Source organism: Scyliorhinus canicula, chromosome 3, assembly GCF_902713615.1.
Source record: "Scyliorhinus canicula chromosome 3, sScyCan1.1, whole genome shotgun sequence".
Classification (NCBI taxonomy): domain Eukaryota; kingdom Metazoa; phylum Chordata; class Chondrichthyes; order Carcharhiniformes; family Scyliorhinidae; genus Scyliorhinus; species Scyliorhinus canicula.
This window is the reverse complement of record NC_052148.1, coordinates 107,026,825-107,053,066: the sequence shown is the minus strand read 5'-3', so window position 1 is coordinate 107,053,066 and position 26,242 is coordinate 107,026,825. Positions and strand designations below refer to the sequence as shown.

At 48.8% G+C, this 26,242-nt stretch overlaps 1 protein-coding gene across 2 annotated transcripts in view; it reads left to right on the top strand.

Annotated features, from left to right (window-relative positions):
- The window catches only part of LOC119962866 (melatonin receptor type 1A), a 123,417-nt gene that overhangs the window by 84,733 nt on the left and 12,442 nt on the right, over nucleotides 1-26,242 (top strand). The window lies entirely within an intron of this gene.

The window sequence follows — 26,242 nt, the reverse complement described above, 5'->3', positions numbered from 1 at the left end:
GGAATAACTATAAGAAAACTGGTCCACAATTGTACGCTGCCCCCAGCAACCTCCACTCCTGCGGGTTCTGATACGGGAGGGGAACGTATGGACGCAATAGCATGGACGGGATTCCCTCCAGGACTTCGCTCCACCAACGTGGATGCTATTTTACAGTAAGGTGGACATGGCTTCAGATGGGAAGTCCATCCATACCCCTGTGAAGACCCTTAAGTGGCCACTTTTTAGATTGATGAGTGTCCAATGACTGAAGGTGGGATCCAACGACAGGCAGGGGGAACATCTGGCAGAGATGGCAGAGGCCTTGTGCAGCTGGAACGAAAGGTGAAGTCCATCCAAGTCCCTGAATTCTACCCTGGCTCTAGCTTTTAATTACATGGTTTCTTCTATCGTGGGGTTGGTGACTGACATAGGGAGCTAGGTCCAGCAAAACACTTGGTGGCAGATATATGCTCAGATCTGCATTCCATCACTCTGACCCTGGCCTGTGTACAGCGGTGGCTCGGTAAGAGCAGGACAAGGCATCACAACCTCCTTTCAGGTGCCGTGCACATGCCACCCTCTAAGTGCCCTTTCTCATCCTTAAATCAGGGATGTGCCATTGTGTACTGACCACCATGAGGAGTCCGAGCTAGGTGTCCCAGGAGCATCACCTTGGGACATTCTAAGGGTACGCTTCTGCTCCTCCTCCCCTCTGCTGGTGACCCTATCGCCTCCATCAAGTGAGGTCGAAGAGGGTACGACTGCACCTGTGTAGGGTGTCAGAGCCCTCTAGGAGTGGAGGCAGTGGTGAAGTGGTATTGTCACTGGACTAATAATCCAGTGACCCAGGGTAATGTTCTGGGGACCCAGGTTCAAATCCCACCAGGGCCGATGGTGGAATTTGAATTCAATAAAAATCTGGAATTAAGTCTAATGATGATCATGAAACCATTGTCAATTGGCGTAAAAACCCATCTGATTCACTAATGCCCTTTAGGGAAGGAAATCTGCCATGCTTACCTGGTCTGGCCTACATGCGACTCCAGACCCACAGCAATGTGCTCTCAAGTGCTCTTAAGTGCTCTCAGGATGAGCAAAAAATGCTGGTCCAGCCAGCGACACCCACATCCCATGAACAAATAAAAAAAAGGCCTTGGACCACCAGAGGACAGTAGCTGAGGTTGTAATATAAGGGGTTAGAACCCACTGTGTACAAGCTGTTAATCGTGTCAATAAACTAGTTTTAAAATGTCCTGAGATGCTCTTTCTTGTTAGAATCCTAGCTTCGCACATTCTACAACATGGTAGCAGTGGTGATGGCAACAATTTAATCCATTGTTGGTGCTATATGGCAAACAACCACAGTTTAAGCTGATCCCAGCTTGGCAGGAAATCTGTCCAGGTATCTTGGTGGCGTCCTCAACGAAGATGAGTAGCGATGGTGGCAGCACGGCAGCACAGTGGCATTGTCGCTTCACAGCTCCAGGGTCCCAGGTTCGATTCCTGGCTTGGGTCACTGTCTGTGCGGAGTCGGCACGTTCTCCCCGTGTGTGCGTGGGTTTCCTCCGGGTGCTCCGGTTTCCTCCCACAGACCAAAGATGTGCAGGTTGGGTGGATTGGCCAAGATAAATTACCCTTAGTGTCCAAAGTGGTTGGGTGGGGTTGCTGGGTTACGTGTATGGGGCCGAGTTCTGGGCTTAAATGGGCTGCTCTTTCCAAGGGCCAGTGCAGCTCGATGGGCCAAATGGCCTCCTTCTGCACTGTAAATTCTATGTTCTATGCAAGAACTTTCACTGCTCCAACCTTCCCGCTGCCAAGCCTCAAAGACTCACACAGAGATCACTGCTAAAAGCCATGGCTGCAAAGATTTTCTGCAGTTCCCAGCAGCCTTGGACCTCTACACCCACACACAACCAATCCAGGTCAGTCTTTTCCCTTTTGTGGAACCGGTCAAGAATCGGATCATTGACACCCATTACTCCCGAGCCTCAGATGGGGCTGTCCATTCGTTCCTGACCATTCCAGGCCCAATAACCAATCCTTCTGACAACAGTCCAACAATAGCGGCACGGTGACACAGTGGTTAGCATTGTTATCTCACAGCGCCAGACACCCGGGTTCAATTTCGCCTTGGGGCACTGTGTGGAGTTTGTACGTTCTCTCGGTGTCTGCGTGGATTTCCTCTGGTACTCCAGTTTTCTCCCACAGTCCAAAGATGTGCAGATTAGGTGGCTTGTCCATGCTAAATTGCCCTTTAGTGTTCAAAAGATTAGGTGGGGTTACAGGGATAGGGTGGGGGGGGGGGGGGGGGGGGGGGTGGGGGGCGGCGTGGGACAATATAAGGTGCTTGTTTGGAGTTGATGCAGACGCGATGGGCCAGTCTCCTTCTGCAGTGCAGGGAATCTATGATGATGACAGCACCGTCTCGATCAGCCTGTTCCAACTGAGTGAGTTCGGTCCACCCCCTCAATATACACCAAGGTGCTGAGAAAGTCCATTTGTGTGGCAGCTGCAAAGTTGGTAATTCCGTCTGTGCTGCAGCCTGCCAAATCAGTACCAAACAATGGAAAACTGGCCTGCCACCATTTCTAAATATTGGCGTTGTTGTATGAGACGATTGCACTGAAAGCCAATTGCCCAGCAGGCGGCACTGAGTGTTTCAGATGCAGCAGGATGGGGACATTTCTGCTCAATGAGAGTTTCCACGAACGAGGCAAACAACAGTCCCATGAAAGCGTAACACTGGCCGCACACTTCCTAGACAAAGTTTATCAGCATTCCCAGGAATTCTGGTCCATCAATTTAGAGGTCAGAGGGTTCCCAATACACTTCAAACTGAACACAAACGGCTATCTGTACTGGCTGTTCATCTAACATGGCTCCATATAATTCCCCTTCAGCCTTCCCATATAAAACTCCAGAGACTGGGAGGAACACGCCTATACGTTAAGGGTCAGATTACCATCACAGTATGTCACAAGAGCGACAGAGCACAGAGACCCTTTCTGTTATTCGTAACCAAAGCAGGAGCACACATGTACAATTAGGTTTCACACAGAAAATCTTTGGCATTCTTCTTTTGGGTCACATTCCATCAAGAGGATCCACAACTTTTTCAAGGGCTATGGAAACTGCAAACAGAATATTAGATGCCATACCAGTATGCCTGTTCACCCATAGGAGATACCACACCCACAATTACAAAAGGTTAAGGAGGAAATTGGTCTTGTGTTACACAAGGTCATTATTTCCCCGGTCACACAACCAACCAGCTGGTGTTCCCGTCTGGTCACCTCCGGCTTTGCATGGATCTTACACAGCAGAAGTGCACTCGATGGCGTCAGTAGACCACAGTTTGGCCAAGTTGGTCAATAACAACCTTTTTACAATCTTAATGTGAACAGCAGGTTTTGGCAAATACTTCACTGTAAGGAGTCTAGACTGTTGATGGGACTTCATCACAAGTTTTAGTTGATTTAGCATTTCCTTTGCTCCAAGATATTCCAATGTAATGTGTCAATAATCCTTGAGGGCAAACAGGATGTTGTTATCTGCCATTTGAGCGACAGCCTCGTATAGGGTTCTGCCAGAGTGAAATAAATAATAAAATACAACCATTGGGGAAGCAAGCCTCTTTGCTGAGTCGTAAGTGTGAGTTTGCCAGGATCAACAAAAGGAGTTGGCACAGTACCCCCACCAATGGGAATGAGCCTGGCACCGCCCCCACACAGCTCCGTGCCGTGCCCTGGCCCACCCATGCTGGCCATGCTGCCCCCCACCCACGCAAACTAAGACTCCCACTCCCACGCTTGACACCCCCCCTCTCCCCCACCCCTGCAATGAACCATGCGTACAGCTAACAATGCCCTCTCCGTGTCCCCACAGGAGAGGTTGTCCCACAACTGTCAGGAGAGGGCCCAGATGGGCCCTGAACGTGATGGGGATGGCCGAGGACAGTGCGGTTGCCAACTTGGAGGTTGGCACATAGTGCAGAGGTGAGGATCCATCCGACCCCACCCAGATGACTTGTGAGTAGTTTTTGCCATACAGAATGACCCATCCCTCCCACAGACCACAGGTCCACTCTCCCACAGGACCTCAAGTCAACGGTACTGGCCCATCCAGGGTGCACCCCCCCTGGCCTCCCATGAGAAAACATCAGTGGAGAGCTCTGAGGATGCCACCACCGATTCATCACAGCTGCTATCTCCACCCTCTATCATTGCAGAGACATACATCTCAATGGGCAACGGAAGTGGTCAGGCATCTGGGGCACAATCTGGTGGGCACCACACAGTTGCTGATGTATATCAGATGGAGGCAAGAACTCCCCGGCAAGACAGAAGTTGGAAGTCTGCTGGTCCCATGACCCAGCTGGGCCCCTCTCAGATGATGGATCTATTCACATTTGGAATAGGATCTATTCACATTTGTAAGAAAATAGACTTACCAGTGATAGGCAGCATGGTTTTGTGCAGGGAAGGTCATGTCTTACAAATCTAATAGAATTATTTGAGGAAGTGACAAAGTTAATTGATGAGAGAAGGGCTGTAGATGTCATATACATGGACGTCAGTAAGGCGTTTGATAAGGTTCCCCATGGTAGGCTGATGGAAAAAGTGAAGTCGCATGGGGTTCAGGGTGTACTAGCTAGATGGATAAAGAACTGGCTGGGCAATAGGAAACAGAGAGTAGTGGCGGAAGGGAGTGTCTCAAAATGGAGAAGGGTAACTAGTGGTGTTCCACTGGGATTCGTGCTCAGACCATTGTTGTTTGTGATATAAATAAATGATCTGGATGAAGGTATAGGTTGTCTGATGAGCAAGTTTACAGATGATACTAAGATTGGTGGAGTTGCAGATAGCGAGGGGGACAGTCAGAGAATACAGCAAAATATAGATAAATTGGAGAGTTGGGCAGAGAAATTGCAGATGGAGTTCAATCCAGGCAAATGCGCGGTGATGCATTTTGGAAGATCCAATTCAAGAGCGGACTATACGGTCAATGGAAGAGTCCTGGGGAAAATTAATGTACAGAGAGATCTGGGAGTTCAGTTCATTGTACCCTGAAGGTGGCAACGCAGGTTGATAGAGTGGTCAAGAAGGCAAATAGCATGCTCGCCTTCATCAGACGGGGTATTGAGTACAAGAGTCGGCAGATCATGTTACAGTTGTATAGGACTTTGGTTAGGCCATATTTGGAATACTGCGTGCAGTTCTGGTCACCACATTATCAGAAGGATGTGGATGCTTTCGAGAGTGTGCAGAGGAGGTTCACCAGGATGTTACCTGGTATGGAGGGTGCTAACTATGAAGAAAGATTGAGTAGATTAGGATTGTTTTCATTAGAAAGACGGAGGTTGGCGGGAGACCTGATTGAGGTCTACAAAATTATGAGCGGTATGGACAGGGTGGATAGCAACAAGCTTTTTCCAAGATTGGGGGTGTCAATTACAAGGGGTCACGATTTCAAGGTGAGGGGGGAAAGTTTAAGGGAGATGTGCGTGGAAAGATTTTTACGCAGAGGGTGGTGGGTGCCTGGAACGCTTTGCCAGCGGAGGTGGTAGAGGCGGGCACGATAGCATCATTTAAGATACATCTAGACAGGTATATGAACAGGCGGGAACAGAGGGAAGTAGATCCTTGGAAAGTAGGCGACAGGTTTAGATAAAGGATCTGGATCGGCGCAGGCTGGGAGAGCCGAAGGGCCTGTTCCTGTGCTGTAATTTTGTTTGCTCTTTGTTCTTTGAGCCCCTGGACCAGGTTTACGATAGGGCAGACGATAGGGCGCAGCCATAATACTCAGAGGGGGATGTCAGCGACACTCCAGCAGGTCCATAGCCGATTGGAGGAGTCCCAGAGACTATAGGCGCAGGAAATGGTGCCGGCAATGCCTGGCACTGAGGGCCAAACTGTTAGGATAGCGACTGCAGTGGAGAGCCTGGTGCACAATGACAGCAGCATGAGTAGAGGTGTCCAAGGCCTCAGTCAGTGATGGCCATTGGTGAGGGCCTCCGCAGAATGCCTGACTTGGTAGCACAGTGGTTAGCACAATTGCTTCACGGTTCCAGGGTTCCAGGTTTGATTCCCGGCTTGGGTCACTGTCTGTGCAGAGTCTGCACATTCTCTCCGTGTTTGCGTAGGTTTCCTTTGGGTGCTCCAGTTTCCTCCCACATCCAAAGATTTGCAGGTTAGGTGGATTGGCCATGCTAAATTGCCCTTAGTGTCCAAAAAGATCGGGTGGGGTTGCTGGGTTATGGGAATGGGGTGGAGGTGTGGGCTTGGGTAGAGTGCTCTTTCCAAGGGCTGGTGCAGACTCAATGGGCCGAATGGCCGCCTTCTGCACTGCAATTCTATGATTCTATGACCCAGTACCAGGCGGACCTTGATAAGGCACTGATGGACATGTCCCAGTCTCAAATGGAAATAGCTGAGGCACTGAGGAGCTTGTCCCAGTCGCAGGTGCTGCAGAGCATGCCCCAGTCACTGAGGAGCATCGCTGTGGGCATCGACACCATGCTGCAGATATTGGGGAGCCGCCAGGGCTGGCAGATGGGAATCGGTGCAGGAAGACGGAGGAAAGTAAGTTGGGGACAGAAGCAAAAGGCAGCCAACGGTAAAGTGGAAGACAGAGAAACCAAAGACAAAAATCAAAAAGGGCCATGTTATATCATAATTCAAAAAGGGCAATAAATGTTAAAAAAAACAAGCCTGAAGGCTCTGTCTGTCAATGCGAAGAGCATTTATAATAAGGTTGATGAATTAATTGCGCTGACAATCATTAACAGATATGATATAATTGGGATCACAGAGACCTGTCTCCGGGGTGATCAAGGATAGGAACTCAACGTCCAGGGGGATTCAACATTTAGGAAAGATAGAAGGAAAGGAAAGGGAGATGGGGTAGCTTTGCTGGTTAAAGAGGAGATTAACGTAGTAGTAAGGAAGACATCAGCCTGGATGATGTGAAATTTGTATGGGTGGAGCTGCGGAACACCAAAGGGCAAAAAAGTTAGTGGGAGTTGTGTGCAGACCACCAAATAGGAGATGTGAGATTGGGGATGGCATCAAACAGGAAATTAGAGATGCGTGTAGTAAGGGTGCAGCAGTTACTATAGGTGACTTCAATCTGCATATTGATTGGACTAATCAAACTGGTGTTAAAGCCAAAGAGGAGGAAATAAATTGGTCAGAAAAAGCAGCAAGGACTGGAAGAAATTTAAAATTCAGCAGAGGAGGAGAAAGGGTTTAATTTGGAAGGAGAAAATAGAATACGAGAGTAAGCGTGGAGAAAACATCAAAACTGACTGCAAAAGCTTCTATATATATATATATGTGAAGAGAAAAGACTGGTGAAGACAAATGTAGGTCCCTTACAATTAGAATAAAGTGAATCCATAATGGGCAACAAAGAGATGGCTGACCAGTTGAACAAACACTTTTGATCTGCCACTAAGGAGGACACAAATAACCTTCCAGAAATACTATGGGGCAGAAGATCTAGCATGAAGGAGGAACTGAAGGAAATCGTTATTAGTAACAAAATTGTATTGGGGAAATTGATGGGATTAAAACCTGATAAATCCCAGGGCCTGATGATCTGCACCCCAGAGTACTTAAGGAAGTGGCCCTTGAAATCGACACAGTGGTGATCATTTTCTAGCATTCTGTAGACTCTGGAGTTTCAATGGATTGATGGGTAGCTAATAGAATACAAGACCAGGGATGTATTTCTGAGGCTATATAAGGCTCTGGTCAGACCTCATTTGAAGTATTGTGAGCAGTTTACGGCCCCGTATCTAAGGAAGGATGTGGTGGCCTTGGAAATGGTCCAGAGGAGGTTCACAAGAATGAACCATGGAATGAAGAGCTTGTCGGATGAGGAATGGTTGAGGACTCTGGGTCTGTACTCTTTGGAGTTTATGAGGATGAGGGGGGATCTTATTGAAATGTACAGGATACTGCAAGGCCTGGAAAGGGTGGACGTGGAGAAGATGTTTCCACTTGTTGGAAAAATTAGAACCAGAGGACACAATCTCCGATTAAAGGGACGATCTTTTAAAACAGAGATGAGAAGGAATTTCTTCAGCCAGAGGGTGGTGAATCTGTTGGACTCTTTACTGCAGAAGGCTGTGAAGATCAAATCACTGAGTGTCTTTAAGACAGAGATAGATAGGTTCGTGATTAATAAGGAGATCAGGGGTTATGGAGAGAAGGCAGGAGAATGCGGATGGGCCGAGTGGCCTAATTCTGCTCTTATGTCCTATGGTCTTATGGTGTTATGTAACCCTACTTTTTAAAAAGGAGGGAGAGAAAAACCGGGGAATTATAGACCAGTTAGTCTGACATTGGTGGTGGGGAAAATGCTGGAATTAATTATTAAGGATGAAATAACTGAGCATTTGGAAACTGGGGAAAGGATCGGTTCAACGCAGACACAGGGAGAATGTGCAAACTTCACAATGGCAGTCTCTGAAGGCTGGAATTGAACACGGATCCCTGACCCTATGAGACAGCAGTGCTAACCACTGTGCCATGAGAAATAAACGTTAATTATGGCGACAGCATTTAAAGGTGCAAACTACAACCAGAAAGTATCAGACCATTAGCTAGGGGCCAGCATCATAGCTCTGGTATTTGCACTTGAGCGTCCCTGAATGAATTTGTTTATCCGCATCAGAAAGACAATTAATGGAAAGAAGGAAAATTGACTGGAAAGTGATCTATTTCCATTTGCATGAGCACATTGCTTGGCAGTTTACCAAACTTTCTCAGCCCAGCTGAGGAAGATAGCATGGATACAGAGGATTAACTTGAGGAGAAGGATCACAACTCCCATTAAACGTTTTGCATTCTTGGCAGCCTTCTTTTAAGTGGTCGCTTGACAAGAGTTCAGAGTTTAAAATATTTAATTAAAAACAAAAAGTCCAGAGTGGCACACTGCTGCCTCACAGCGCCAAGGGCCCGGATTTGATCCTGGCCCCGGGTCGCTGTCCATGTGGAGTTTTCCCATTCTCCCCCTGTCTGCGTGGGCCTTAGCCTCACAATCCAAAAAGATGTGCCGGGGAGCTGGACTGGCCAGGCTAAATTGGCCCTTAATTAGAAAAAAAAATTGAGAACTCTAAATTTATGAAAAATAAATAAGTCTACCTTGGGACTTAGGTGGTGCAGTGGAATAGCGCACTGTCCTTTCACCTCCAGGGTGGCAGTTTGAATTCTCGTGGCTATTTTTGTTTCAAAATTATACATATATTTCTGTACTTAACTTGTACTGAATCACAATTATCCAGCTTTATGCGCTGGAAGGTTTGACACTAATATGGTTGGACTTTACAAAGAAGATTTAAACTATCTTGCACTAAGTTAATAGAACAGTGGCAAGCTGTAAAATGACTGTGGAGAATTGTGCCTGACTGATTTAATCTCATTTTAGTTACTTCGAAGTTTACTTCCATCCTTGCAATCTTTCCTCAGTAATGTCAAAATGTTTGAACATTTTGCTCACAAATTTTCGTCCTGCCATCAGGAGTCCAACATCTCGCCACACAGGTGGCCAGTCTTTACCAATAGCAACTTATATTCATGTAGCACCTTGAATATGGGATGTTCCAGCAGGATGTCAAGCCACATCAGGAGATATGAGGTCAGATGACAAAGCTTGGGCAAAGAGACAGGTTCTAAGGACCATATTAAAGGACGGAGGTTAGGTAGTGAGATGGAGAGTTGTATGGAGGGTATTCCAGAGCTGGGGGCTAAAGCAACTGAATGCACAGCCAACACTAGTGGAGTAAATATTGTGGTGCAAGAGAGGCCAAAATTCATGGCGTGCAGATATCTCGGAGAGTTATGAGGCTGGAGGAGATAACAGAGATAGTGATGGGCGAGGCAATGGAGGGATTTGAAAATAAGGTTGAGATTTTTAAAAATCAAGACATTGATTGACGTGCTGCGAGTTAAGAAACAGATAGCATGGTTTTGAATGACCTCGGCCGCGATTCTCCGCAACCATGATGGGTGGGAGAATAGCGGGAGGTCTGCTCCCACACCTCCCGCTATTCTCCCACCCTTCCCAAAATGGCGTGTCCGGTTTTCCGACACGCCGCTCGGAGAAACGCGGGCCGCCGTTTTTTACGTCGGCCCGCGAGTCTCCGACCCGGATGGGCCGAGCGGCCTGCCGTTCCCGACCTGTTCACGACGGCAGCGACCAGGTGTGGTGTGAACATGGCGCGCCAGGTGAGTGTGGGGCCTAGGGGGGGGCGGATCGGGGATCGAGAACCACGACCGTGCTCGGGAGGGGACTGGCCCACGATTGGTGCCCACCGATCATCGGGCCGGCGTCTCAAGGGGACGCACTCTTTCCCCTCCGCCGCCCCGCAAGATCAAGCCGCCACGTCTTGCGGGGCGGCTGAGGGGAAAGACGGCAACCGTGCATGCGAGGGTTTGATCTATCCAACCCGAGCATGCGTGGCTGACGACATTAGGCTCCGCCACGATGTTATTCTTGGCGCGTCGGGCCTTGAAGCCAGGGACAAGGCCCGGCCGCCGAGTTTCCCAGTCCGGCCCGCCTGTCCCCCCCGGGTAGGGGAGAATAGGGGGCCGGGAGAGGCTTCCGACGCCGTCATGAACCTCTCCAGGTTTCACGACGGCATCTGGCCTTGCGGAGAATTCCGCCCGAAGTTTATGCAAGTTAGAATGTGAGAGAACAGCAATGAGTGTGCTGGAATAGTCAGATCGAGTAACGAAGGCTTGAATTCGTTTTTGGCAGTAGCTGAATTTATAGACAGGGGAAAATTGACAATCTTGGTGATGGCATGAATCAAAGATGGAAATACATCTGGGAATCTAATATAGCACAAAGATTGCGAACAAGACTGACTTGAACATTTCCAGGGAGAGGGATGGAGTCCATATTTGGGGAAAGGAATTAGGATTTGGAGCCAAATGACTTCAGAGGGTTTGGTTTTCCCAATATTCAATTGGAGGAAATTACTGCTCGTCCAGCATCAAATATCAGATAAGCAGTCTGGTAATTTTACAACAGTGGAGGAGTCGCGAGAGGTGGTGGTAAGGTAAAACTGGATATCATCAGCGTATGTGACAACTAATGTCATGTTTTTGGATGATGTCATGAAGGAGCGGCATGTAGATGAGAAATAGGAGAGGACCAGTGATAGTTATGTGGTACCCACTGGAAGTAACATTGTGGGAAGTGGAAGAGAGACCAGTGCAAGTGATTTCTGGCTATGATTGCACAGGTAAGAGTGGAATCAGGTGAGGGAAGACCTACCTAGCTGGGCAACGATGGAGTGGTGTTGGAGGAGGATGGTGTGAGCCATGTCAAAGTTTGCAGACAGGTGGAGGAGAATGAGGAGGGAACATATACCTTCATCGCAGTTACATAAGATTTGTGACTTTAATAATAGCTGTTTTGGCACTGCAGCAGGGGTGGAAACCTGATCGGAGTGAGCCAACATGAAGATCTGGGAAAGGTGGGCGTAGATTTGCTGATGACACCAAGATTTGTGGAGTAGTGGATAAGGTGGAGGGCTGTTGTCGGCTGCAAAGAGACATTGATAGGATGCTGGGCCAAAAAATGGCAGATGGAGTTTAACCCTGATAAGTGCGGGGTGATTCATTTTGGCAGAAGAAAATTGAATGCGGATTACAGGGTCAACGGCAGGGTTCTGGGGAATGTGGGGGAACACAGAGATCTTGGGGCTCATGTCCACAGATCTCTGAAGGTTGCCACTCAAGTGGATAGAGCCATGAAGAAGGCCTGTAATGTGTTTGCGTTTATTAACAGTGGGAAATTCTTAGAGGAAGTTTGGCCCAATGAACAAGGAGAAAGGAGGGACATGGCAAAGGCAGCTAATTGGATTGTCTCAGTCTTAGTGACAAAAATGACCATGAGCTCTGTGGTGATCCAGTGTGTGCACCTGTATTAGGGGATGTAAGGTAGGACCTGCACCACAGGTTCACCGGTAGCCTCTGCCGGCTAGCTCCGCCCACAAGAGACCATACAAATATGCATGACTTCCTCCTGATCAGCCATTTCGCCAGCTGCAGCAGGAGGCCACGCATCTGACTGTAATAAAGCCACAGTTGTACCACTCTGAGTCTTTCGTGCAATTGATCGTACATCAAGCTCCTCGCAATTTGTTGGGGTAAAGGTGTTGCTGAGCACTGAAAGATTCAGATGTCTTAGTAGATGTTCTCGTGGCAGAAATTTGAACTGGGAATGATGGACATAGAAACCCCTGAAGAAGGTTGGATGGGTCTTCCAGAGGTATGATGCCATCTTCACCAATTCTTTATATAACTATGCAATTCTGAAAGATATTAAATGATCTCACCAAGGAAAGTGAAGACTGACAACATTTGCACCCATTCACACCCTAAAACAGCAATGTTACAGGTATGACTTAACAACCATGCCCTCACTATAAATTATGAAATGAAAGCGATGGTTAGTATTCATAATGCATCATATAACAGCCCACACATAGACACAAGCACACAATTCATAATACATCTTGGGCGAAATTTAACTCCCTCCTCGGGAGTAGAAGAGAAGTGGGGGGGGGGGGGGGGGGCAAGAATTTGGAGGGAGGACAGGTGGATTGCCTGTTGCCTTCCCACCCCCACGTCCTCTCCGATTAACTCGGAGATGGAGAAGGTAGAGGTTTCCACACCCAGGTCTCCTCTTGGTTCATGGGGTGTACAGGGGGAGGAGTCCATATCAAATTGGGAGGCCACCCTTCAAAAGCTGGGGGTCCTTTGTTGAAAGATACTCCCTGCACTCAAAACCAATATTGGTAGGCTCATAAGCGAGTCTAATCCTCCCAGCAGGAGCAACTAAATTTTGAACGGAAGTGAGGTCTCTGACTGAGTTTGTTTTTTCCTCATTTTTGAGGCGGAGATCGGTTAATTCAGCACCGATCAGGAATTAAATCCAGACGCTTCTTGAGTTATGTATCTACATCCCACATCCCATAATGCCCTTGTCCATTATCATGGGTGGTTTGTCACTGGTTACTTTGTTGCCTATTTCTGTTTGATGTGGAGATGCCGGCGTTGGACTGGGGTGGGAACAGTAAGAAGTCTTACAACACCAAGTTAAAGTCCAACAGGTTGTCCAACAGACAATCACCAGGCAGGAATATTCCCTTCCAGTCGCGGGATATTTCAGTAGTCAAGGGCATTCAGCCTCTGATCTCCGGGTAAGCGTTCTCCAAGGCACCCTTCAGGATGCGCGACAATGCAGAATCGCCAAGCAGAAACTGATAGCCAAGTTACGCACGCATGAGTACAGCCTCAACTGGGAACCTTGGATTCATGTCGCATTACACTCATCCCCCACCATCTAGCCTGGGCTTGCGAAATCCTACCAATGGCCCTGGCTTGAGACAATTCACACCTCTTTAACCTGTGATTATCCCTCTCTCCAGTTGCACCATCTGGACCTGTAAATACTTAATTACCTGCAAAGACTCGCATTCAAAGCATCATCCTGCATCATTGGCTTTGTCTTTATATGCTGTGTTTGTATAACCTACCTCTTCATTAACCTGAGGAAGGAGCTGCGCTCCGAAAGCTAGTGATTCCAAATAAACCTGTTGGACTTTAACCTGGTGTTGTAAGACTTCTTACCATTTCTGTTTAGGGAAGCTGTTTCCAGAAGATATATTTTACAGTAATAAGCTATTGCCATGGGTACACCTGCATCAGTTTAGTCTATTTCACAAATTAAACCAGGTTATAATTATAATGGGCAGAGTAATATTGCACTCTTGTCACCAGTGAACAGAACACCGCTTTCTGTACCATAGCAGTAAAATTTCTACAGGTTATTCGGAACCTTGCTTCTGTTAACTGTGAATTAATTTTCCTCAATTAAAAATTCCTGAATCCTTGCGTATTCTGTTTGAGTTCTTGCTCCTCGATCAGAACTGAGGTATTATTCTTATCCCCAGAGGGGAACGTGAGCAGTATGAATATCTGACTGTTTGGAAGTAGATTTAATTGAAATAGTAATTTCCACAGCAGGATTACTGACAGTCGTGGATTTTATATATATATATATATATATATATATATATGTCACCTAATTCCTCTCTTACATTTTCAGTTTTAACAGCGTCACCAGGCTTTTCTGAACCAACTGTAGAAAGCAATATCTTATTCCAAACAGAGTAATTTCTTAATATTAAGAAAAAACTGTTAACAGTGAAGCGACCATCAATTCACTCAAGACATGAGTAGAAGTAAACCGTGGCTCCAATCAACTTAGAACAGTGCCTGCCTGCGACTGATCCAATACTGAGAACCGCCTACAGGTCAACTGCTCTTTATACCTCCCTTCAAGGGGAAGAGCCATGGGCGCAGCCCATACAGGCCCCAACATGTTCCCCTATAGATAATGCCATACAATGGTCCATAGGAGAAGCCCACAAGAGCAACAGCATAGCGCAGATACAAATACAAGGGCAACAGCACAGATACAAATGGTGGATTATCGGTATAATACATTCACCACAAACAGGTAACAGGTCGAATCCTAACAATTACAAGACTAGAAATTAAACTACATTTCAAATTAACCCCCTTCAGCAGGGCAGGTAGACAATTTCCATCATATATTTTTATTTAGCAAATTTTCTGGAGGGAAGTTCCCATCGCCTGATGGCATTGGCCATTGAGCTGACCTTGGAACTGGAAGAATAACAATCAACTTGCCTGTTTTATGTGATAACAATGCAGTCACTTCCCCCTTAAGCACAAATTGATACTTTAATTGTCTATGCTGCTGTCTACTCCAACAGTAAATACATTCCAAAACTATTGTTTTGTCACAAGTTCCACTCACTGGTACAGCATTTTCTGCAGCGACATTCTGCAATCCTACAAATGGTACCATCTTGCCTTTTAAATTTTCGACAGTAAGCTTTTACAAGCTCTCACATATGACAAAATAACAATGTTCGTCTCTTTGAATCATATTAATCCTCCAGTCAGTCCTTTTTACGCATCTGAGGAGTTATTGTGTTTTCATTTTTGCTAACTTCCTCACTGTAACGGGCAGCACGGTAGCACAAGTGGATAACACTGTGGTTTCACAGCGCCAGGGTCCCAGGTTCGATTCCCCGCTGGGTCACTGTCTGTGCGGAGTCTGCACATTCACCCCGTGTCTGCGTGGGTTTCCTCCGGGTGCTCCGGTTTCCTCCCACAGGCCAAAGACGTGCAGGTTAGGTGGATTGGCCATGATAAATTGCCCTGAGGGACCAAAAAAGTTAGGAGGGGTTATTGGGTTATGGGGATAGGGTGGAAGTGAGGGCTTAAGTGGGTTGGTGCAGACCCAATGGGCCGAATAGCCTCCTTCTGCACTGTAAGTTCTATGTTCTATGTTGATCGCTGAGTGAACCCATCGACCGACCCCCTCAGGACGAACTTGACCTTCTCCAGCCTTAGGAATCCCGCCAAGTCTCGCACCCATACTCCCGCTTTTGGTGGTCCCGAGTCCCTCCATCCAAGCAAAATCCGTCTCCACGCTATCAGGGTGGCAAAGGCCAAGCGTTTCTCGCTCCCTGGACTCCCGGGTCTTCTGAGAGGCCGGTCATTTGGAGATCTGGTGCAGACACAATGGGCCAAATGGCCCCATTCTGTGCCGTAACAATAATGTGATTTAGTGAGTCAATCAAGGCCTTTAAGAGGGCAATAAATGCCCGTTGAAGGAATTTATCCTGTCACTGTCAGGATTTAGCTGATGACAGAAGAGGCCCAAGCTGAGCAGCCTGATGAACGTGTTTCCCTCTGCATGACGGGCAGGAGATGGCTCTCCTTGTCTTCCTGGGCCCATTGGAAGGCCTCCACCGAAGATATTACTCCCCCAGGATTGCCCTCCTCCTGTTGGCCTCACAAACCCCAGCCCCAAACACTCCACATCCCTCGTCGGGGCCTGCCAGCTTCGCACCAGTAAGACTCCAAAAGACTTAGCCAAACCTTAATCCAATGCCTCTGTCCGGTAGTACTGGAGAGTTGTTTGGCCAGCTTTGAATGGCCAGTAGCTCTTGAGGCAGGACCTCCAGGTTCCTGAAGGGCGGAAATCCCACCTGCGACCTAGTAAACAGCAAGTGGAATAACTGCGGGGAATCCAGCGCTTTATATAATTGTGTACTAAGTAGGGGAAATTCTGGGGCTAGATCACCTCTCATTTTAACATGTTTAAATCAACAGCATAGGAATCGATAAATGGAGTTTCACAATGGCCAAGTCATATTTGACAATTTGGGTTCTTGGATTTTGGGACAGAAAACTAGTGAATATGGGTTTCACCTTAATCTGTTGGAGTTCAATGACTTGTCGCAATTTTAGGCTCCGGAAATAGGAAATATGCTGTAAGACATCAGATACATGGGACTGGAGTCTCCATTATTGGGACTATGTCCCCATGCTGGTGTCAAAACTGTGGAGTTTTACTCCTGAAAATCCTGGATTAAAGGGTCACGAATTCCCAGCCCTGCAGGGGGTGAGCAGGGACCCGGAGTAAATCTTGTGGCTTTTGCTGCAGATACAGGCCCCTGCACTTCTGGGTCAGAGGCCGCGCATGCGCACGGCAACGGTGTCCAGCAGCCGTGCCATGTTCCATGGCGGACTCAGACCAAAGGAGACTCCCCGATCGGCCACACGCCCGACCCTTAACCCCCGTGCGGACATTCCCCAGCCGCATATAAGACCCCCCCGGCCACCGATCCGCCCGCCCCCGACCAGGACGGTTGCGGACCGCAGCCGCCATGCGAGTACCCCGACCGGCTGGACCAGGTTAGAGCCACACCATCTGGACTTCATCCAGTCGGGGGCGGAGGATGTAAGAGCGGGCCTCTGGAAATAGCCCAACACGGCGCAGCGTACTCCTGGGTGACGCCGCTTTTCGGTACCCGGAGAATCTGGTACCAATTTCGGCGTCAAACTTGATTCTCCGCCCTGGCGCGGCCGCAATTTTGGCGTTGGGGTGCGGTGAATCCAGCCCCTAATTTCTATGTAAGTAAACAACTATTTTATATGTTGAGGACTTCTGCAGCAAGGTATTAAAAGAAGTGCCGAAATTTCAAGAGCATTAGTTATGTGGTTGAATTCTTCGGCCGCACCCACCGCAAGATTGTTGTGGACGGGATGGGGTCCATGTAGAGGTCCATTGACCTCGGGCGGGAATTTCCGGTTGCCGGGCGCTATGCATCAGGATACCGCCCCTGGTTGCTGCATGGGTTTCATTGTAATGCTACTCCACCTCAGTCTGGGTCTGCCCAAAAGGCCTCGAAGGTGCCGGGCACCGATGAGTGTGCCAGGACTAAAGCGCTGTACGCACTGGAAACCAGGCACAGACGTTTATGATGTGCATCTTGTGGTCACACACCAACTGCACATTTATCAAGTGGAAGCCCTTCCTATTGATGAAGAGGACACTCCCATGTGCCAGTGCCTGTAGGAGGACTTGTGTCCTGTTGATGACCCGTGGGGACCTGGGGCATTCCTGTGATACTGGCGAATCCCGCTGCCCGGGCAATTTGGTGGGCTCAGTCCAAATTGAAGTTGATATATTGTGTCGCCTGGGCATATAGGGCAGCAGTGGTAGCGCCGATGCACCTGTGAACGGATATCTGTGAGATCCTGGACAGGTCCCCACTTGGCACCTGGAAGGACTCTGTGGTATAAAAGTTCAGGGCAACGAACATCTTGTTGGCCACTGGAACAGGTGTCCTCCCCCACACCTCGCGGTTCCAGGTGCGCCATCATCCCAGTGATACTGCACGGTCTCTCTGCTCAGCAGTAATCGTCGGCGACATGCTCGGTCTGGCAGGTCCCCGAAGGATAGGCGCTGCCCATATACAAGCCGCCTGAGGCAGCACTTCCTTCCTGCCTCCTCCTCAGCCTGTTGGATGCTGGCGCTCCAGCTTCACCTGCTGGCCACTGCTCCTCTGGGGCAGGCTCTTCTTCTGCAGGGTCCTACCCCAGCAACTCCTATTTGTGCAGCCTCATTGCGTTTGCGAGGGCCGCTGCGGCCAGACAGATGCCAATCATTCAGTATCTGCAGGGGGTGAAGGGTAAACATGTGAGCATAGTGAGTACCCCTGTATCCATCCAGGTCAGTGGGCTACACGGTGGCCCTGGCCTGCACAGCAGCCCCTACCCCCGCATGTCTCCCTCTTCCCTTCCCCCTCCGACCCAGGCTGTTCCCCCAGACACTCTGCCTTCTGCACAGCACCAACTAAAGGTTCCTGGGGGGGGGGGGGGGAGGGAGGGAATGGAGGGGGGGGGGGGGAGGGAGGGAATGGAGGGGGGGGGGAATGGAGGGGGGGGGGGGGAATGGAGGGGGGGGGAATGGAGGGGGGGGAATGGAGGGGGGGGTGAGATGGAAAGTTGTCACCAATCAGTTCCACCTGGCGAGGCAAAGCATCGCGGGAGGATGGAGACTACCAGGTCTGGCCCGTTAAGGATATGTTACCAAATGCTACTGTACGTTTTGCGTGCCCATGCTGTCGGGGGGCATGTAACACATTCACGCCACCATCATGGCACTGGGGCATCATCCTCTGGTGGGCGCCAGCGCCAACCTTGATTTTCGGCTAACGAACGATTCTCCACCTGATCGCAATCCAGTGTCGCTGGATGGAGAATCCCACCTGTCCTAAGTGTTGACACCGGGATTGAATTGCGTATGTTTCGTATTACAGTTGGGAGTGTTATTTGTGGAGCAATTCAGGACGTACTAATGGGCCAGCACTCTGCCCACATACATACAGAGTAATTCTCATTCCCACCGGAGTCGGATTCGCTGGCGTCAGAATTGGAGCTGGAGATCTTGACAAGCTGGAGCTGCTTATTCGCACTCCACACCCCATTCATTCTTATTCCTGTGAAGTAGATGGCTCCATGAAGAGCAGTACCATGCTTCGTGGATGCGGAGCTCGATAGAATGTTGGATGTGGTGGAGGAGAGGCAGTGCACCCACATCCCCGGGGTGGGTAGGAGGCAACCGCCCACAGTCATCGACCGGGACTGGCTAGAGGTGGTCAAGGCACTCAGCGGGGTGAGCCTCACCAGGTGGACTGGCATGCATTGCCGCAAGATGAACGACCTCCTTAAGGCAGCACGGGTGAGCCACCACCTTTGTTCCCCTGGCATCACTCCTGTCCCTCACTCCTTACATCACACCCTCACTCTCACAGAGGCTAATCAAAACCCATCTGCCTCCATCTCCCTCACACCGCATCCTGCATCAAACCTCAACACCTATATTGTCCTCTTTGGCCAGGTGCCTTGCAAACACATGCCATCAGCTACAGACTCCTCTTGTAACTCGCCTCCATAGACATGTCGCCTCAGAAAAGACGGCCCATAATTGAAAGGAGCGAGAGAAGTCAGGAGGGGGTGTCCTGACCTCAGGGCTCTCATGCCCGCCGAGCAGAAGACGATGGCATTAGCGCAGCTTGTGTTTTCCTGTCGCTGCGTATCAATCCAGGTCCAGAAGTTACCATCAGTTTCAGTGACATAATGATATCAAGAATGTATATGCAGACATGCAGATAATGATAGACAGACAGGCCCAGACAGGCAGCTAATGAACACAGAGACCAGGACATGACCAATGAGCAGGCAGGACACTCAGGAGTGGTATCTTACTATAAAAGGCACAAGGCGCTCACACTCCGCCTCTTTCCACTGATGAACGTCTACAGAGTGAGTCTGGGTGTATGTACAGTATCACACCTCCAGCATGTGGCTAAGAGCTAGTCTGGTTCAGTCAGACAGAGTAACCACACTTAGGTTAGCAGAGAGTCAAACTCATAGAGAACTGTGCTACTGGATCAATAAATCAGATTGAACTAACAAAGTGTTGCCTTTTCTCCTCTTACTCTTTTACTCTGTCTTTTCTGTGGCTCTGTTCCAATTATGGCAATCAGTGAATTTGCCCTTCTTTCGATGTTATCTATGTCCTAATGCTTAGAGTCGCCAGGTATCAAATGATACCACCACATGTTTCAACCGGCTATCAATCAAAGAGCCAAATACTAGTTAATTAATTCAAGGTCAAGGGTACTTTATTTATTCACAATTAGTCATGCAACATAAACACTACTAGTTAACTATACTTAAGACAACCTGTACTTAACTTCGGGCACCCGGCTTAGGCCAGAGAAACAGTGGGCGCTGTTTGATTCTGGATCTATTGAGTCCGAAGGAGTAACTGCTGCTCAGCTAGGCTCATCCGTCTGGTAGCGAGCATTGAACTTGTACTTGCTTCTGGTTTTGCTGCACTTGGAGATGGCCATGATCGATTGTCCAAGAGAGGACAAACATGTGGCGGACTCTTCTTCTTATACTTAGGGGTTTTCCCGCTCTTTTGGGCGGTCCTTCGGTCTGGGCCCTACTAATTGGGTGATCCCTGATCACTCCGTTCGATTCCTAACCAATAAGTGGGCGGGGATCTGGATGGCTGGGCGTGTCCCAAGCGGTCACTGATCCTGTTGTTTACGTGTCCTCTAACAGGGAGTGGTGCTGAAATGTCTGGGACTGTACCGGTTGCTCAAGTACCAGTCCTTTGTTTTGGTGAAGATGGGCCATCAAATGCTAATCAGCCCCATTAAAATGCTAATTGGACGGAGTTTCGATACCATCTGGACTTCTTGGTTGCAAATATGCATTTCAGGCTCTGCGCCTGCCTGAGTCTTGGCTCGTCCATTTTACCCGCTAGGCTTTGCGAGTTTCCCTGTACCTAGTTGTAAGTGGCCATCCCAGATGGCTACACACGGTCTGGAGTATCTTTTTGTTAAAGCTGTATCCAGTTGCAGCTTGTTATCCCAGAGTATATAACACATCATGCTACCAGGAGACTGCTTAATCTAGGTGGTTTACCTCAGTCCGTTCCGTGACAACCAGCGAATGTACCCAGGCACCATGGAGAAGATTCAGGCTCCTCACCAGCTCAGGACCTCCGGCAATCTCAGTGCCAACTGGCGGACATTCAAGCAAAAGTTTCTGCTGTACATCGAAGCTTCAGACCTCGCGGGTGTGTCTGATGCAAGGAAGATCGCACTTCTCCTCTCAACAGCGGGTGATCAAGCCATCAAACACTTCAACTCTTTTTACTTCACCAAAGGCCAGGACAAGACACAGTTTCAAACCATCCTGACAAGTTTGACAGTCATGTGAAGTGGACATCAATGAAATTTTCGAACGCTACATATTCAAACAGCGCCTGCAAGGTAAAGATGAATCTTTCAACTCCTCCTTAACTAACCTCCGCCTGCTAGCGCTGTCCTGCAACTTTGGTGATATTGCTGACTCCATGATCAGAGCCCAAATCGTTTTTGGAGTTCACTCTAATCCTCTGAGAGAGCAGGTACTGAAAATCAAGCATATGACCCTGCCAGTCGGGATTGAAACATGCACAGTGCATGAGCACGCCAAAAATCGCTATGCCCAGCACAAATCGGCTGAAAATGAGAAACTTGCCTCCCACAAGGCAGAGAGTGTGCAGGCCATCTCGATGATATGTGTTAGAAAGCCTTCGTGAGACTTGCGCATCTGCATTGATCCCAAGGATCTCAATAAGAATATAATGCGTGAACACTACCCCATCCCGAAGTGGGAGGAACACACCAGTGAGATGGCACACGCACGTTTTTTCACCAAGTTAGATGCATCAAATGCATTTTGGCAAATCCAGCTGAATGAGTCCAACAGAAGGCTCTGTACCTCCAATACACCATTTGGCAGGTACTGCTATAATCGCAAGCCGTTTGGCATTGTTTCGGCAACGGAGGGCATCATGGAGCACATGATGGAGGGCATTGAAGGGGTTCATATGTAGGTGGACGGAATCATCATATGGTCCACGAAGAGCATGTTTTCAATCTCCAGCAGGTATTCCGCCGTGTCCATGCCAATGGCCTGAAGCTGAACAGGGTGAAATGTTGCTTTGGCATGTCGACACTCATGTTCCTAGGTGACCAGATCTCTCAGCAAAGCGTGTGCCCCGACACAGACAAGGTCAAGGCCATCGAAGCGATGAAGGTCCCTGAAGACATGAAGGCGGTGTTGCGCTTCCTGGGCATGGTTAATTTTCTGGGCAAGTTCATCCCAAACCTGGCCTCACACACCACGGCCTACGAAACCTGGTAAGAAAGTCCACTGCCTTTGAGGCACCACATCAGGCAGATTGGTTGGAGCTGAAAGCCAAGCTCACCACTGCACCCGTATTGGCATTTTCCGCCCCAGACAGGGAGACGAAGGTCTCGACAGATGCGAGCCAGGATGGCATCAGTGCGGTGCTGCTTCAACTTGAGGTAACATATTGATTAGCACTGTGGCTTCACAGCACCAGGGTCCCAGGTTCGATTCCTTGCTGGGTCACAGTCTGTGCGGAGTCTGCACTTTCTCCCCATGTCGGCGTGGGTTTCCTCTGGGTGCTCCGGTTTCCTCCCACAGTCCAAAGACTTGCAGGTTAGGTGGATTGGCCACGCTAAATTACCCTCAGTGTCCAAAAAGGTTAGGGGGGGTTATTGGGTTTGGGGAATTGGGTGGAAGTGAGGGCTTAAGTGGGTCGATGCAGACTCGATGGGCCAAATGGCCTCCTTCTGCACTGTATGTTCTATGACGACACTTCACCCTGGGCACCGGTAGCCGATGCATCGAGGGCCATGATGCCCACCGAAACAAGGTATGTGCAAATAGAGAAGGAATGCCTGGGTGTTCTCACTGGCATTCTCAAGTTTCACGACTGTGTCTATGGCCTGCTGACATTCACTGTCGAGACGGATCATAGGCCTCTGGCCCACATTATCCACAAGGACCTGAACGACATGACGCCTTGGTTGCAGCGCATCCTCCTCAAACTCAGAAGGTACGACTTTGACGTAGTGTACATGCCTGGCAATCGCTGATGCATTGTCCCGCTCTATCATATTGCCTAGTGAACCACTGGAAATCATCCGGCAGATTGAATCACAGGTGCAGCTGTGTGCTCGCACCATCCAGCGTCTGATGAGAAGGTGGTTCGAATCCGCGAGGAGACAGCCAAAGACTCCCTCTTGCAGCGTGTCATGAGGGACACCTGGGCATCGAGAAGTGCAAACGCAGAGCCAGGCAGGCTGTCTACTGGCCCGGCATCAGCCAGGACATCTCGAATATGGTCCTCAACTGTGCGACCTGTCAATGCTTCCAGCCAGCGGAGAGCAAAGAGACCCTCCAGCAGCATAAAATTGAGACCTCCCCATGGTCCAAGATTAGCATCGACCTCTTTTGTGCGAATGATCGTGACTGTGTGTTGATTATTGAATATTTCTCCAATTACCCTGAAGTAGTAAAGCTCTCAGACCTCACATCTCAGACCGTCATCAAGGCCTGTAAGGAGACGTTCTCCAGGCATGGTATCCCACTCACTGTCATGAGTGACAATGGCCCATGCTTCAACAGCCAAGAGTGGTCTATGTTTGCCAAGTCATACCATTTCAAACATGTCTCTTCCAGCCCACACTATCCCCAGTCCAATGGGAAGGTTGAAAAAGGGGTACACATTGTGAAACAGCTCATCTTCAAGGCCGCGGATTCTGCTTCTGACATCTATCTCGCGCTGCTTGCGTACAGGGTGACCCCACTGTCAACTGGCATGTCGCCAGCTCAACTCCTGATGAATAGGGACCTGCGGACGACACTTCCAGCCATACACTTGCCCAACCCGGATCATCTCCCGGTGCTGCAGAAAATGAAATGAAATGAAAATCGCTTATTGTCACGAGTAGGCTTCAATTAAGTTACTGTGAAAAGCCCCTAGTCACCACATTCCGGCGCCTGTTTGGGGAGGCTGGTGCGGGAAGGTGCAGCAGCTCCAAAACCAGCAAAAGCAGGGCTGTGATGCACATGCCACCGATTTGTCCATGATATCCCCGGCAGACACTGTCAGGATCAAGATACCGGATGGTGGCTGGTCAGCTCCAGCTGTTATTATTTGACAGGCTGCCCCCGCTCGTATGTTGTATATATGGCTGATGGTTCTGTTGTGCGACAAAACAGACGGGCACTGTGAAAAGTTGCCTGACTGCAACTGTTATCTTTTCCGTTTCCATCTGTTGGATTGCCACCTCCTGATACCTCGAACTACGAGGCCACCAGTCTGGCTTCTATCCCGCCTGTCAAGGCGCAGTCATCCCCACCACCACCTCTCCGGCGGTCGACAAGGATCAGACGCGAGCCACAGAGACTGGACTTATGAACATTTGTTTTGTTTGCTATGTTCTGTTTTCTCACATTAGACAGCTGTCTTCACATGTAAATGCGTTCACATATGCCACTGCTTGTAAATATGTTAATATATGCCACCACATGTAAGTACGTTCCCATGTGGCAATAGAACATAAAAAAGGGGAGATGTCATGGTATGCAGACATACATGTAATGATATACGGACAGGCACAGACAGGCAGCTAATGAACACAGAGAACAGGACATGACCAATGATCAGGCAGGACACTCAGGGGTGGTATCTCACTATAAAAGGCATGAGGCACTTACACTCCGCCTCTTTCCACTGATGAACATCTACAGAGTGAGTCAGGGTGTATGTACAGTATCACACCTCCAGCACGTGGCTAAGAGCTAGTCTGGTTCAGTCAGACAGAGTAACAATACTTAGGTGAGCAGAGAGTCAAACTCATAGAGAACTGTGCTAATTGTGCTACTGGTTCAATAAATCAGATTAAACAAACTTCAAGGTCTGGAGTATCTTACGGTTAAAGCTACATCCAGTTGCAGCCTGTGTTATCCCAGAGTACATAACACGTGGTAATATCCAGGAAATCAGTAGCCATCTCTTCACATAAAGAGCATCAATCTGGAATGCTTTCCCCCAAAAGGTTGTGGATCTGGGGAGAATTGAAGCTTTCAATCCTGAGTTTGAATAATTTCTTTTGAGTAAATGAATTTGGAGTAGGCTCGTGGGGCCGAATGGCCTTCTCTGTTTTTATGTTCCTATATTCAGCCTGTCCTGGCTGAAAGCTAAAAACTTAAATAAAGCCCAGTAAGTGACTCTCACGGTGTAAGCTACGTCATCTATATATTTCATGCACTTAAAACTCTTAAAAGATTGTACGAAGACCGTCAGCAGACCAAAGTACTTTCCCTAATGGCACTAAAAGAGCTGTTTCTTGATGCAGAGAAAAGAGGAGCTCTTTGTCAGCTGTGGTTTAGTTGGTAATACTCTCACCTTGCACTCCAGCGATTTTAGCACAATAATCTATGCTGGCACTCCAGTACTGAGGGAGACTACTGGAGGTGCTGTCTTTTGGATGAGCAATTCACCAGAGTTCCTGCCTGCCCTCCCACCTGGATGTGAAAGATGTACTATTTTGAGGAAGAGCAGGAGAGTTATGCTCAGTGTCCTGGACAATATTTATCTCTTGTGGTGAAACTCAAACTCACCGTTTTCAGTCTGGAGGTGGGAAACTCTAGAAACTTCAGGGATTTACCGACCTCGTCACACCCAACTTGGTGTCGGGAGGAGGCGCCTGAATCTCGTGAGAGGCCTCTCGCGAGATTTGCGACATTCGAAACGGCTCGCGAGATTTAACAGAGTCTTGCGAGACGTCGCGATTTGGATCTCGCCCTCACTGGGCAGGGTTCAGATCAGCATATATAAATGAGCCGTTAGATTAATTTAAATATGTGGTGCCCAGGACCTCTCAGCCGCGCTGAGGAAACCTCACCAGGGTGCCGTTTAGTACTGGTTTTCACAAATGTAGAGCAGTCATAATGGCACCTGGGGGGATCTTCCAGGCTACTAGAGACCCCCACATGTCTGGGAACAGGATGGGGTGGCACCTTGGCACTGCCAACCCGGTACCCTGACAGTGCGGGGGGTCGGAAAATCCCGCCCCTGAAATTGTGCAAGGAAAGTGAATTTTGGCTGCACTCAGAAATCCAGGGGAAAATAAATCTTGGAAGGTGAGATTGAAACCCTGTGAGGTTGTTGTTGTTGTTGAGGCTGCCCGAGTGGGAACAACCTGTGAAGAGAATTCCAAAGTGAGCTCTTCAAATTGAAAACTTCAAAAGAAAGATGAAGTTTCAGTGAGATTGGTTGGCTCACAATGAACCAAAAATCTGGGTGGGGTGTGGAGAAATCCATGCAATCAGGTTTGGTCACATAGAATTTACAGTGCAGAAGGAGGTCATTCAGCCCATCGAGTCTGCATTGGCCCTTGGAAAGAGCA